This window comes from Trachinotus anak, unplaced genomic scaffold (assembly GCF_046630095.1).
Source record: "Trachinotus anak isolate AG129_WGS33_773 ecotype Australia unplaced genomic scaffold, CSIRO_AGI_Tana_v1 ptg000025l, whole genome shotgun sequence".
Classification (NCBI taxonomy): Eukaryota; Metazoa; Chordata; class Actinopteri; order Carangiformes; family Carangidae; genus Trachinotus; species Trachinotus anak.
This window is the reverse complement of record NW_027273876.1, coordinates 13529817-13544911: the sequence shown is the minus strand read 5'-3', so window position 1 is coordinate 13544911 and position 15095 is coordinate 13529817. Positions and strand designations below refer to the sequence as shown.

At 43.9% G+C, this 15095-nt stretch overlaps 1 protein-coding gene across 2 annotated transcripts in view; it reads right to left on the bottom strand.

Moving 5' to 3' along the window:
• The window catches only part of raraa (retinoic acid receptor, alpha a), a 142777-nt gene that overhangs the window by 123946 nt on the left and 3736 nt on the right, over nt 1-15095 (bottom strand). Inside the window, exon 2 of one of the 2 annotated variants that reach the window (XM_071463666.1) lies at nt 781-850. The exons of the other annotated variant lie outside the window; for it this stretch is intronic. The gene's annotated coding sequence lies outside the window, so the exon portion shown is untranslated. The remainder of the gene's footprint in view (nt 1-780; nt 851-15095) is intronic. 2 annotated transcript variants of the gene reach the window in all.

Sequence of the window (15095 nt, the reverse complement as noted above, 5' to 3'; positions counted from 1 at the left end):
CAGTAGAAGAATAAAAAAACACAAGTTTGGACAGGCAGGAGAAGGCCAAACAGGACAGGACAGCACAGATTCTGCCTGAGTCCTGATTGGCTGGGAGGAACTGACCATCCTTTTCAGCTCTTTTCTGTCAGTCACAATTGTAGCAACATTCTGGCAAAACAGCATGAAATGAAATGAAGGGAAATGTCAGAATAAAATGAATAGCACTATTCTTTCTGCTGCCACAGTGTCCTGCAGCTGATACAAGTAAGATGATCAGACCCAATAAATTAGTTTATATCCACTGAGCAATGGTCCAAGTTCTTCAAGCCAGTTCCTAATGATGAACGGCTGCTTTTGTTTGGTCTTTGTCACTTTAACATGACAGAGCAAATCTCCGAGCTGCACGCTCCAACTCTGAGGCAACAGACCCAGGATTAGACTTGATCCTACAACTGGCGGCGTGCTGGCCACAAGATACAGTAACTCCTCTAAACAGTACAGAGTGCAGCACTGTGCATGTGTGCTTGGAAGCCATTCCACTGGTTTGAAAAGCCATTCAGCTGAGCACAAACAGTGACCTTTACAAAGGCAGAGAAAAGCAGAACATATGACACGGGGAAAATACAAAACAAAAAAAAAAACACTAAATCATGAGCCACACATTGAATACGACCACAAACCCAGGAACAATGCCATTGTACGGTGTGCGAGAAGGTGTTTGGTACCCACAGAGACAAGTGTGGAGTGTGCAGAAGTCCAATTACACAGAGTTGACAGGAGCGACAAATTCGGGCTTACCCCAAAAACGTCAATCTCCCTGTCCTTGGCCAAGGAAATCTCCCCTTGAATCGATTGCAGCTCCTAAGCTCTAAGGAGAGAGGAAGAAAGAGAGAGAAAGATATTTGAAACCAAGAGCTTTGTGGTCCTTATCCACGTGCTGCAGACTCAGTGACTCCCTTGTCTGTCTGGCACAGAACTGCTTCACTACATGAAAACTCTTACACTCTTTTTCCTTTCTTCACTCTCACACCGCCTGTAATCTCCACGCCCTTCTCCAACAGATTGGACTTTCTCACTCACGACATTTGTGTCCGAGACATCATGTGAAAACTGGAGTGAAACAGCGCTTTTGTGGTGTGTGAATTACCTAAGGCCCAGGCAGGCACAGTAGTGCTTATGGCCACAACTCAATTACAGCAATGTGAATCAGGTGGCGGCCTAGAAATCCCCTCAGCCTGATGCACAAATAGGGACACAGAGGCGCCTTCATTGCCAAGATGGAGACAAATATAAAGTGGCGCGTCATCTCTTCACAGAGGGACAGCTAGGCCGATGCTGTGCGAGATGAACGGCTGCCGCAGACATGGATCTGGTTTGGAGCGAGTGTGTGAACAATGCCATTTTGTTTGTGTGCGTTGATAAAATATCAACATGTCTGGTTTGCGGATCTGAATTGGAAGCGTCACATGACACTTCGGATCACTAGTAAACGCCACCTTTGTGCTGCATAAAGCACGGAAAATGTTTTGTGGGATTGTTTTTAACCAAAAACAACTGAGTAAAAATTACTGGATAGTGGTTTGCACATGGTAAAGGACACTTTGTTGGATTTCATGGATTCAACAGAAAAGGCCAGACAGCACAATCATGGTCAATAATGTTTGAATGGAAAATTGGTTTGTGTCAAAAGCATTCAAAAGCAGCGAGTTTATCCTGTCTTCCTCCTCAAGCAGAGAACAGAGACCATCTCTTTTTAGCTTGTCTGGCTACAGGATCCCTCCAGGTCCAATAAAATGTAGAACCAGGCCAGTTTTTTTCCAAAAGCATGTTCAAGAAAAACCAATGACATTTAAAACTGTGGTCTGTTTGGATTTATTCACATCACTAAGCACTTGTCATAGTAAAAGAACCTTTCTGTACTTCAGTAAACAAAGAAAGCAGAAAGTTATATCAGGACAGAGCTTTGCTGGCAGCCATGGTGACGGCTGCTCTTTAGAAGGGTCATGATACAGCCACAGAAAAAAAAAAGGAAAAATCCCCTCCCTCCAGGTCAAAGAGGCCTCGGTGCTATTTTACAAGGAGCAAATGAATTTCACACTAATTTGTTATCACAAGCTCCTGAGGAGAGTCAAACAGCAGAGATATAAATATAGCATTTTTCACAAACTATTTCATTTAGCTTTGCTACAAAAGACAAGTTTCCTTTCCCCATGTGACACACTGCCAACTGGCTGGAGTACAGACCTCAATTCAATATTCAGACCTTCAGTTCAGTTCTTTTTTCAGATTCACGCAAAGTTTTGTCCTGATGAATGAAACAAGCTTTGTTGGCGTTTCTATCTTAGCAAATGATGCTCACATGCGCTGAGTATAAAGCTCTCCTCTCTGCTAAATGTGCATATTTAGTCTGTTTGACAACACAAGGGAGAAAACACACAGACACATCACTGCCCACTGATGCATATGCAGATCATTGTAGTTTTAAAACTATTTTAACCCTGTGCATTACAGACATATCATGTAAGACTTGTGTTGCCTCACACCACAAAATGCTATTAATGTGTGAATAAATATGTTATAAATACTTGCACCTTAATGCCATGCAACAAATACAACCTCATATTCTATGTGTTGCCCTGCACCTATTATGACAATTACACAACATCACAAACAAAATCAACACCAGAAATAAGCATTAGAGGTTTGACATGTGTGTTGTTTGCATTGGCATATATGGCATCTTATACTGTGTCCTGTCCTCTGATATGTCTGGATTTTAAAACTATTCTTTCTGGTCGACTGTGTTGCAGGTCACCCATCAGTGACAGAGGACAACAAAAGCCAATTAAGTAACTCCTCTTTAAATGGAATTTGAAATTTGTACAGTCACACTGATTTTAGGGGGTGTAATGAGGCTTTACATCAGACCACACCTCCTCAGTGAAAGCATGGCTCTGGTGCATTGCTATGTGTGTTGAGAATTCAAAGACCAACTGAAATGCAACATATGGCTGCAGGCTATCCAGCTTCCTATATGATCTCGGTAATGAGAGGATGTTTGTTACTCGAGCTGTCAACACATGAATGTGTAAGACTCTGGCTCTGAGCTGCTCCCTCTGGTACCCATTCCAACGTGACAATCAGTTGGCCAGTGCCCAGGCCCTGAATGACTCCTCATCTCACTTCCTGTCTTATTACACGCCCTCACTTCCTGTTGTGAATCTGAATGGTGTTTGAATGGTGTGGTTTTACTAGTCCGCCAGACCAAGAACAGCTTAATTTAGAGGCAAAGCAGGTAGGATGAAATGAGGACAGAGTTTACGCACACGCACGTATGTCTGTAATAGGGTGTGTGTGTGTGTGTGTGTGTGTGTGTGTGTTTGTGTGTACACTGATGAAAGTGGACAGGAGTAGCCTTGGGTAATCACGTCTTTATCTTTGCTGATGGGTTAAAGCAACTAATAGCAGACATTCACCTTTAACACACACACACACACACACAGAAGAAGGGGCCCTCACAACTGGAGCTCTGCCAGACAAGTCCATCTGCTTTTCAAATGGAACCCAATTTACCGCACCTAGAAGGCCTCAATTGCTCAGGGACCCACAGTCTCACCAGGCAGAGAGCCTGAGAGGATAATACAGCAGGGTCACCCGATCCTCAGTGTATGGCCTGGTATTAGCACCTGGGACTGGGATTTCAGCTGCTCGAGAGCTGATGGTTAAAAAGGTTTGATGGGAGGCAGTCCAGCGCTCAAGTGAAATCATTCATTGGCCCTGGGACATTGACTTCCTTGTAGTGACAGCAGCGTCACTCCACAAATGTGTAAAAAAAAAAAAAAAAAACTGATTGGGGGTACGACCAGCAGTCTCCACGTGCACGGTTACTTGGGAATGGCAGCCCTGCAGCGAGAGTCATGAGCTCACATTAAAACAGTCACAATGTGTTGTTTTGACTCGCGTGGTTGTATAAAATTCCACCGGCCACGTGCACACACACACACACATTCACACAATATAAGCCCCTCTCCTTGAGGCTCTGGCTCTCAGCGGTGGAAACCCCCTTCAGTCACACATAGATCACATAACCTCTCTTGACATCGGAGGACAGCACTCCCAATGGAAAGATGCAGATTCACACACGCTGAGCGCCGGCCAAGGCTCCAGACTGCCATTGTCCTTCAGAGTCATCCAAACAAAACAATGAAGAGAGTCACGCAAGGCCCCCTGCGGAATGGTAAATAACCAGAGAGAGTGAGAGGAAGAGACAGAGCGAGATTCAGAGAGACAGAAGCAGAGACTGAGAGGAAGTGAGACAGAGATTGAGAGAGACTAATCCACTGTGACAGTGTGATATGGAACACCAAGTGCAAAATACGATCATCATGGGGCAGGTGAATTCCACTAATGTTCAATCACTCAGGAAGAATCTGACCCCTGTACAGAGAGAATGTAAATTATCTCACCTCGAGGTATGAGAAATTATAGCTAGTATAACACATGGTGAAAAGACATCAATCCAACCTTGATTTTTATAACAATGTTTTATGCCATGTAGTAAAATAACAGCAGTTTGCGTCTGGTACGGTGCAGCAGACAAGAGTTCTCTTTATGAGTACAGTCATCTGGATGAGTGTTGCTTTCCTCAAAGCTGTGCACAGGCAGAGAACGAGGTTCAGATCCCAACGATATCAAAGGCTGAGATTGTGGTGATGTTAATCATTCATTAGTGCTGAGTGACCCTTATTATAAAACCATCTTTGTTGTCATTATTCATCTGGCGTAAAATGCTAGCCTGTTAATTCAGACTCAGGATGTTGACAATAGGCAGTCCACAAAGGGCTTGGAAGGCACAGTCCCCCTCCTGATTGGTCTTTCATATGCTAATGAGGGAACTGTTTTGGGTTTACTGGCCTGGTTGGAAATGATTTAGGGCGACACCGGTGCTCTGAGCCTTTATGTTTAGGCTGGCCGCGGGGGCTCATATATCACCCTGATCATTAATCAATTAGCGTCTCCTAGCCACCTGTCGGACACATTGGCGCACAAAACATTCCTGCCCTTGGGCAGTTGCTAGACGATGATCATCAGTAGCCCCACTATTACCTTCCAACCCCTCAACCCCCCTCCCCTTTATGGTAATACCCTGATGGATTACATAATCACACCCAAACCCTGCCCGCAACGACAAGGGCTCCTCTCCCAGAGAAGCAAATCTGAGTGGAAACTGCCATGGCCGTTTTTTTTTTTATGGCTCTCTCCCTCCCAAGTCAATTGAGCAAGTTTTTGTCTAATATGCATTTGCCCTCCGCTGTCAAAAAAACAGAAAAAACAGGGCAGAGAGGAATTGATGCCGACCTTGAAGGAGGATCAATAAGCTGGCGGCTATTCAAAAGTGCTGAATGCACACCAACGCCGCGTCCTCCATTGTTTTAAATGCAACCGCCTCCAGTGACGCATTGATGGTTGTTCAGTATTGATGACGTGTCACAGTAGCCGTACACATGTGAGATGGAAAGGTCTGAACGATCTGGGTAAGTCCAGAAAAGTGACTTTGTTTAGACTAGACGAACTGAATGCTGACTTGCAGTAAGTGGACTGCTGAAACAAACACACGGCGGCTTTCTGACCAACCGTTCATTCATCGCACATTCAGCCTCAATAACAAAAACCAAGCCTCTAAGTTTCTGTTTTGGAAAACTGAATGAGAGAGGGAGAGAGAGAGGGTGGAAAAAGAAAAAAAAAAAAAAAAAGTTGTGTGAAATTTTTCTCGGTCTGCATTGTTTGAAAACTCCATCAGGCTTTGTGATCTCACGCAGCCACTTGAGACGCTATGCGGTGGGACCGACAACGATTGAAAAACTCCTCGAAGATTTCCGTCTAACAACTGCCTTCTGCCCAACTGCCACAAACAGGAGATTTCTGGAGATTTGTATTTAAATTTGAACTCTTATGCAAAGGCTGTCACTGCCACTAGACAATCTCTTTTTCACAGCCTTGCGTCCCTGACAATACCCAACTCCCACCCCCCTCCCCATCCAACCCCCAAAAACCCTTCACATTTTTCACACTTTTTTGTTATTTGGAACTAATTCGTAAAAGCAGCTGAAGAGATAAGTGGCACTAAAATTAGAGCCTAATCCACCAACCCTCAATGTGGGGACATGGAGAAAGTAGATTTGTCAAGCCTTGATTTAGCAGTATTCTTTCATTATAAAAGTAGCACTCTTCACGCAGCTTAGCAATACGAAATGGCTCAATCAGTCTCATGTGGAACATTAAAGTTGGAAGGGGGAAGAGAGGATGGAGTAATGGCCTATCTGTGAACCCAGAAAACTTAGCATCACACTGATGCCGTTATTGTGTTGCCAGCCTTATTATCCCTACCTGCGCTGCACTCTTCAACTCTGAGGGTTCTCCCATGAAAATAAAATTCGCCATCCATTTCTAAAGGCTCCAAACAGAAGAGCTGTTTCACTGGGGGATTGTAGAAAATCTGGGCCACTGTGTTGGGTGTGTAAAGTGTGTAACACTGGGCTGGGCACTGGAGACTGAAAGGTTTTTTTTTTTGGTTTTTTTTTTCGTCTTTTAAATCTGACCAGCTAAGGCAAGGAGCCAGCTACCAACATTATCAGGTGGATTTTCAAAAGAACAAAAGCTCCCCTTCGATTCTTTACACTGCCAGTGGAAAAAAAAAAAAAGCTGAACAGAAACCCCATCCAGAGCAGAAACTCAGTGTGTGCGTGTGTACACATTTATACCTCCCTGTCCTTGGTATTTCAACCAACTTCATTTCTTTCAGGAGATTATTTCCCCGATAATCTCACACTTTCTTCTATTTACTTATCTCTTCAGTAAGGTCCTAAAAACTGGCTGCGATATTAGAAGTGCAAAGGTCAAAACTAAAGCTGAGAACACAGAGAGGAAAGCATATCTGTTCTGCCTCGCTGTATCTAATCACATTCACAACATAAATGTATTTCAGGGGCCAACAGGTGAACTACAAGATATTTTTGGAAAGATAAATCTAGAAAGGGGGGAAAAAAATCTCACACTTGACTGCAAACAAGGAAAGTGCATAGTTGTGTTGCCTGGTATCTGTTGGTGGACATGCAGCGTTGGAGAGGAAAACTATTGGCCAAGCTAGGTAAAGGCTATCCACGGTGTGCAGAGGCAGAGAGAAGACAGCAGGAAGGAGGAGTGTGATGGGCAACAGGGCAAAGGCTTGACCCCTGTGGGTCAATAGGTGATTAATAACATTTATCATACCTACGCAAGCTGCTAAATGAGGAGCCAGGCAGCTTCTCTCCACAGAATTCAGAGCACATTTCGATGTCAATGACCAAAATGAAGGCCGGGCCGACTACTGGCAACCAGATGCCATGTGTTTATGACAGAGACAAATATTGGAATCCCTAAGTAGAAAAACATGCCATGCTGGCACAGAACAGCGGCAGCGAAACGTTACATCATCCCGACGATTTAATGAGCACAGCCTGGATCATATCAGAAGTTTAAATACCTGCCAATGCCAATATAAAAGCCTGTATTTCATGCTTCATGAGAGAGGGTAAAAAGTAAGTTTCACTCGATAGGAAAACAACGGTTGGAGGATGAAGGGGCTGCGGTTGTGGTTGAGGGGGAGGCAAGCAGCGCTGTCTGAGCCCTGCTGAAAGCCACGCAAGGTATCTGAACGCAGGGAATCCATGGAGCCGCAGCTCAGCCGCACTGACATTCACATGGAGGAAATGACAAAGAAGCAATTGAGTGCAGGGACCAGATTTGGCACAGACTTATCAGAAAACACCCCACCCCCAGGGGACTGTCCGACAGAGGCCCTCTGAAGAAGCACGGCAGCTCAGCATTGTTTTGGCGCTCTGGACAAGTGGACCGGAGTTCGAGTGGGTATCCCGGGCCAGAGGCCAACGGCGAATGAAAACACGCTGTTGTGCGGACAATTAGCACACACTCACGCAACAGACATCCATCAAAGTGAAGATGGCAGTTAATTTCACCAATAAAACAAACATAGCCTTCTTGTTAGCCATTTCATAACTTGTGCATGGGCAGAAAATATACAATGATGCTACTAGAAGTGAAATGCAAACAAATAAAACACAAATTAGAGATGGCATTCCATTTTCATATCCCACACCTCCAACGCAGAGAGAAGATGAACAGTTTTCAGTTGCAAACACAAGCTTCAGAGTCCCTCGAGCAAATCACTCAAAGCACTCAAGAATCCAAATGCAGCGAAAAGTTATTTTCAGGCATTCATACAGGAGGTGTAGAGCTGCACTGTAAACCCACAGCCTTAGAGCTACCTTCTCACAAGAGACCAGTGAGGACAGCAGTAAGGAAAACACAGAAAATCAGACAAAAACAGTACAACAATGAACAAAAAGCAAGCTTATTACGGTTATTTGATATCTAAATTCAGGTATGAGCACATGTGAACACATCAAATTTAATAGATTGATATGTAAAACTGTTTTGCCCTGACTTCAACAACTTGACGGAGCTCACGCAGCCCTCAGATGAGGCACACCTGTTTTCACTTTGTCACTAAACAACAACCCTCCGAGCCGAAAGAAGAAATCCTCGTACAAACATCCTATCATCACCATGCTGTAACTGTGGTCTTTGTAACAACTGACTGATAAACATAAACAGTAAATCACTGAGCTGAACGCAACTGAGCTTGACACTTCAGGCAGCCCAGTGATTGTTGGGGAACAGCGCTGACTGAAAAGGCAAAAGGAAGCAGCCTGTTCACATGTGCATAGGTGTGACAGTGGGCAGAGCTCCAAATGCTCTGCAAACTGTTTTCTCTTCATTTTTCACATTCTTGCTGCCACCGCTGTCTGCGTTCACTGCTACACCACACCAGTCGCCTCCAAGCTGGGATGGAGGAACAGCGAGAGCAACCGAAATAAGCATCAAGGTCTGAAAACAATTTTTCTTTTTATTTTTTATTTTTTACAGTCAACACTTTAAAGTTATAATGTGCAACTTTTCCACATTAAAATGTCTAAAAACAACTAGATCTTTGTCATATATTTCTTGACTTGCGTACTGACAAGAAATAGGAGACTCTAAATGTAACTGTACATTCCATCTGCTGTCACCTACCAATGTTGAAGACAACAACTCCCATGATCCTTCACTACTTCACAACATCACCCAACGCCGTCTTTTTTGATTGTTTTGATTTAGAGACCTCCAGAGACCTAATTTTCTGTAGCCTGTTTATGGATCTCATGTACCAGTGAATACTGCTTTATATTTTGTTACTGGGGTCTGAGAGAAGTGTTGATGTAAATACAACATGCTTGTTAAGACCATACAGTAACGCACTTGTATATGGCGTCAGTGCCTTCATGTCTATGGCTTCCTCTCTTATCTCTGCTTATGAAGTTGGACAATGTGATCTTTGAGTCACATCCATATCACTCTCATAGTCCTTGAGTGTAGGAAAAAATCCCTCTCTTGACACAGAAGGCCTCTGTTTGCCACAGGGACTTGACATGAAGCAGATACAGCACAAACTCCTTAAGATGAGTTTTCATTGCTTAATACTGTTGATGGTGTGGATCCTTTTATTGCATTAACACCAGGGCTGCACAATTCTGGAAAAAAAGTGAATCACAATTTTTTTGGCTTAGAATTGAGATCACCATTCTCTGGCATGATTTTTAATTTTTTTTTCTAATTTAAATGTTTATTGCACTCATTAACCTGCAAAAGTAGGCACAAAAAAACATATGATTGTGCCATATGATTTCCACCACTATCACCTGGGTTTTCCTCTGGATTCATTTTGTATTTTTTTTTGTATTCATTTCTCCTTACCACAAACTTTTCTCTGCTTATCTCATACATTGCCGCTGTCTCTCTCATTCGGTCTACTCCTCTACTGCCGGCTTTCTGCAACACTGCATCGCGTGGTGTAAAGACGCGCTGTCATTGGTTGAGCAAGAAAGCAAAGACAATGCAGGATTATGGGGTGCTTGAGATTATCTGGGGTCAAGTAGGAGCGCTTGTTTTTATGCAGCTGATGTAATAAAATACAGAAGAACCATTGTCATTTAGAAATGAGATCGCATAGTGGTGTGAATCGAGAACAGGATTTTATTACGATTAATCATGCAGCCCTAATTAACACCCACATCCTGTTGTGCTTGGATTTCCCCACACTGGGTCTACATGATATCCACAAAGAAACTAATATTGGTAAATAAACTAATTAATAATAACGTGCATAGCAATTGGAATAAGAGGAAAATCTGTAATTGAAATGGGTTCAATGCCAAACTTAAACTAGGTGTGTCCCAGGGTGATCTGCAAAAGGGATATTGAGGCCATGAAGGCATTTTTTAATGCATTACATGAAACTCAATCTCTTTCCGATCCTTTGTTTGTCATAATCCATTGCTTTCCTTAAACACAGGAATCTGCAGCGTTTCATTGCACACGAGTGAACTGCATGAAGGCAGCATGAACAAATTAACAGTAGCCAGGAGTTTCAATTAATGTTTCCTCACATACAGCCAGCATCAACAAGCAATGATGCTTCTGCCTCTATTTCAGTGCCAATTTGCAGATGGAAACACCTCTCAAGTGCTGAATTTGAACTTCAGATTCATTCTCATTGTGGATAAGGAGAGAATATCTAGATCTTGTCCAAACCTTCCTCCCACAAGAGATAGACACTTCTTTCTCCGTGGACTCCCCACAAAACAATACTGATCCCAAACTATCCACCGAAACTATCAAAGGAAAGCAGTGATGGCTGTGTTTTCTTAATACAAATACTATAATATGTAGGAAAGTATAAATATAGAATCAAATACCTGATATCAAATGACATTTGAAGCTGAACAGATGTGTAAATTCAACTGTGGACAAAAAAAAAAGCCAAACTGTGAACTAGCAATGGGCACAAAGTTGAGTAGGCAGTGACTAAGAAAACTAGGGATGGTTGATTTGTACAAATGGCAGGTTCTGCAGAAATCACCCTGGAACACAGAGCAGAACTGAGCAGAGAAGCCTCCTGGAACACAGTCAACACATTTCACACACACAGAGCCTGGAAACAACACGCTTGGGGCTTCCACCTTCATTTAGATGAAAATGGACCTCCTCGAGAGGAAATAAAGCCATTTTTAACTCCCCCCCTCGCTACGAGTCGGCCTCCTGTAATGTGCCCAGTCAATGGACTGTGGGTCTATTCAACTGCAGGCAGCCCACAGCACAGCCATAAATAATGTAGGGCAGCTCACATGAAATCCTAATCACCATTGTGCTGTCACCCAACAGAGAAGATTGCTTGTTTAATTTACTGCGCCGCATCTGTCTCAGTTCTGGCCAATTTAGTTTCACAATTTCAATGGGCAAGTATTCCAGGTATTTATCAATATGCTTTTCATCCAATGCAATGAATCAATGAGAATGCAGTGTTCATGTATCTAAGTCTGTGTGTGTGTGTGTGTGTGTGTGTGTGTGTGTGTGTGTGTGTGTGTGTGTGTGTGTGTGTGTGTGTGTGATCTGGATGGTGGTGTGTATGTGTTCCATGAAAAACAAACAAGAAAGCTGCAGTATGTGAAACAACAAAGGCTGAGAAGAAGCCATCAACGCTCAATAACCAGAGCTCATTATTGGCCATACACAACATACTTCATTACATTACTGTTCCATCAGCATGCAGACATTTGCATATTGCAGTCACCTCTTTACAGAGGCTGTTGATCATAAATGGCAGCCATATGCTGCCTGGTGGGCCACATTACAGAATTATGACTGCGACACAAAAAGCCAAGAGAAATGGAAATTATGTTGACACAAAATGAAACACAAAACCAATCAAAGAATCCGCCATTATTGATAGTGTCTCACAGTCTCACTGACTAAAGGCGTATCATTTATATCCACCAGTTGTGCGTGCTTGTTGCCAAACACGTACAGGCTGGAGCCTAGTTTGTTGGGTGCATTTCTGAGATGCTTTCCTCACAAATTCATATTCTGTACATGCAGTGTAAACTACAAACACAACAAATATTTCTGTACCTTTTTAAAGGAAGAAGACAGTGCTTAATTAGAGCTTTAGAAACCCACACAGCGGTAAATGTAAATAGCCCACAGTCGACCTTTGCTGCACTGTTTTGTGGTAACTTTGGCTCGATGTCCACTCCTCCAGCTGCAAACACAGGAATCAGTCATTGAACAGGCTCTGTGCTGCAACCTCTCAGCGTGACAGTGATTTGGTGCGATGGCTCTTCACTGTGTCTGGCTGCGCTGTGATGACAGCCAGTGGAGACAGAATAAGTAGCAGGCTCACTGGCTACATGGTCTTGGCGGGCACAAGCCAAGGCAGCAGAGCAGTACGATACCAATGCGATGAGCTGAGTCACTTACAACCAGCTAGCTCGTTCGAGCTAGCAGCAGCAAGAGTTGTATCATCTTTGTTCAGGTCCATTATTTTTTCACCGTGGTGTTCACTTCACACTGATAAATGTGGCCTAGCAGCTCAAGCTAATGTGCAGGCAGCTGCAACCACAGCAGCTGGGTGACACGCTATCAACAGCCACATACGCCCACACAGGAGGCACAATGGAGGGGATTTGTTCCACTGAAATCAGTGTTAAGATGCTTTGGCTTGTGCAGCGCTTGGAAACTGGACATGGCCACTGCACAGGAGACGAGTGTGTAATGTTTCTTAGAGCCGAATGGGAAAGACACAGACCCTCTCAAATGTCTTAATTAGGAAGATGAGATCCGGTGTGATGAAGAGCAGTCCAGCCCATAAGCAACCACTACAGTGTCGTATGTTTGACAATCTCTTCATCGTTCCAGTCATTTCTTCAAAACAAAACCACCAAACATTCTCAGCTTGTGAGTGTTTTCTGCTTTTCTCTGTTTTTTTGTCTCACTGTAATCTCACCAACTTTGCATTTTGAACCGTGGGTCGGACAAACCAACACATCTGATGATGTCAGCTTGGAGTCTGGGAAACAGGGATAGACATTCCCACTACTTTACTAAACAAGTAATTATATTAATTAACAAATTAATTGGGAAAATAATCAGCATATTAATGGGTAAAGAAAGTAACCATTAGTTTCAGACATAATCTGGAGCAAACCAGTGTCTTGGACATTCTCCATCTGGCAGCACAGCAGTTTTTTATATATTCTATTGTCCAAGAGTAGAGGGTTTTGTTATTCTGTACAAAAACAATGACTGCAGACACACACTTGGCTCAGAGTAGTACTGGTATTATCACGCTTAAGAACAGATTGGCTAGTCAGACATCTGTGTAAGTGACACTGGCTATCTGGCTTGGTGTCTGACTCATGGCAGCAGAGGGTTAACTTGGCAGCTCAGCTGTACAGCGCAGCTCTAAAAGGAATATTAACGGCATGTCCCCCAGTGCAGACTGAGAGAGAGCAACAGGAAAGGAGGACGGAGAGAGGAGGAGAGATGGAGGGGAAGGCGAGGAGCAAAGGGGTGGGTGTGCGAATCCAATTTCCAGTGACAGTGCGCTCAGGATCACTGTTTCAGTGAAAGAACATATCATCTGTCAAAGTTAATGGCAGTGTCCTGGGGAAAATGAAGGAAAATAGAATGGAGACCATTCATTAAGAAGGTGGGGGATGGGGGTGTGTCGAAGCCACCGGTCTGCTCCACTGTCTCCCCGGGAAAATAAATATATACACAAGCCATTATTTGTGCATTTACGAGGTGGCAGTGCAGCCACGATCAAGGGCTAGTTCTCATGCTACAGAGATAATATTAGCGCGGATGCCTGAGGAGGAATCTGTGGGCTCCAGCACAGAGCTATCACTGGGAATGAAGAGGTCGGCCTGGCTGCCTGGTAGGACGGCTGGCAGGCTAGCTAACAGGCCCGGCCAGCCTGTCTCTCACTCAGAGCTGTGGATGTACTCAGTGGAAGCAATTGACACCATTGTTTTATGGAGAGGAGGGTGGAGGGGGATTGAGAAGCAACAATAGTGCTCTTTCAGTGGAAATGTCAGCCGTCACACCGGGGGACTGTCCGACCGGGCAGAGACACTTTCATAAAAAGCCAAGGTACAAAATGAGTGTGGAAAATAGTATGAAACTCTGTGAAGAGGGCGATGAAATGCTGTGCCATGGGCCAGAACGTTCACATGCCAAATGGTAGAAATGCAATCTCAAACATGGGACAACAGGCTATGGGAAACTTTACAACACAGATCATGTGAAACAGAAATAACAACAAACAGAAACACAAGGCTTTGAGTTTATTACTGTTGACTTAAAAAAAAATAAAAAATATCAGCACAACAACTGCAGATAAATATGTCAATGATTTCAAGGTCTACTAAAACAACGTGCAGCTGGAAACACATCCCGAGTCAATAACCAGGATAATAGGTTATATGGGTCTTTAGCTCAGCCTCATTAGGAAAAACGGAGACAAACGTGGCCTGATTCTTGAGGCAAATTAACATAGTGAGAAACCTAAAATATCACAACCGATGATCCATTCTGGGACATTTTATTATGAGACTATAAACGGAGAGATATGAAGTTCTCTCCGAGTGCTTTGATAACCCCACTGGCCTTGGACCTCTTTGAAAATCTCACTCTGAAGATTTGAGGTGAATATAAAGCGCCAGCTGAAGTGAGGTACCCTGCCGCTTTAAGGCTGGGATGAAACCAAGTTATTCTACCACTCTGACCTAATTGCTCTCTCGCTCTCTCGACATGAACACTGGGAGCTGTGCACTCTGACACGTAAAGATTATTTAATACCATCAAAGCCATAAAAAGAGGAATAAAAGGAGGCGGTGCAAAAGAGAGAGTGGAGTGGTTTGAGGGGGGGGTTTACCCTCGCGTGGCTGGCAGGGCCGTGTAGGCCAGTTTGCTGTGTGGAGAGCAGCGAAAGAAAGAGAATCAGTATGCAGGAGCAGGCCTGTCTAACTGCCGCCGGCCGACGTGAGTGGAGCTCCCACATCCCCACATCACAGCGCCTCCACTCCCCCTCCGAAAAAATCCCACTCGGCTTCGGCTACACTCCCCTGGTATCAGCTCCCACCCTTCTTCTCTCCTGCTTTTCCCACACTCGCCCC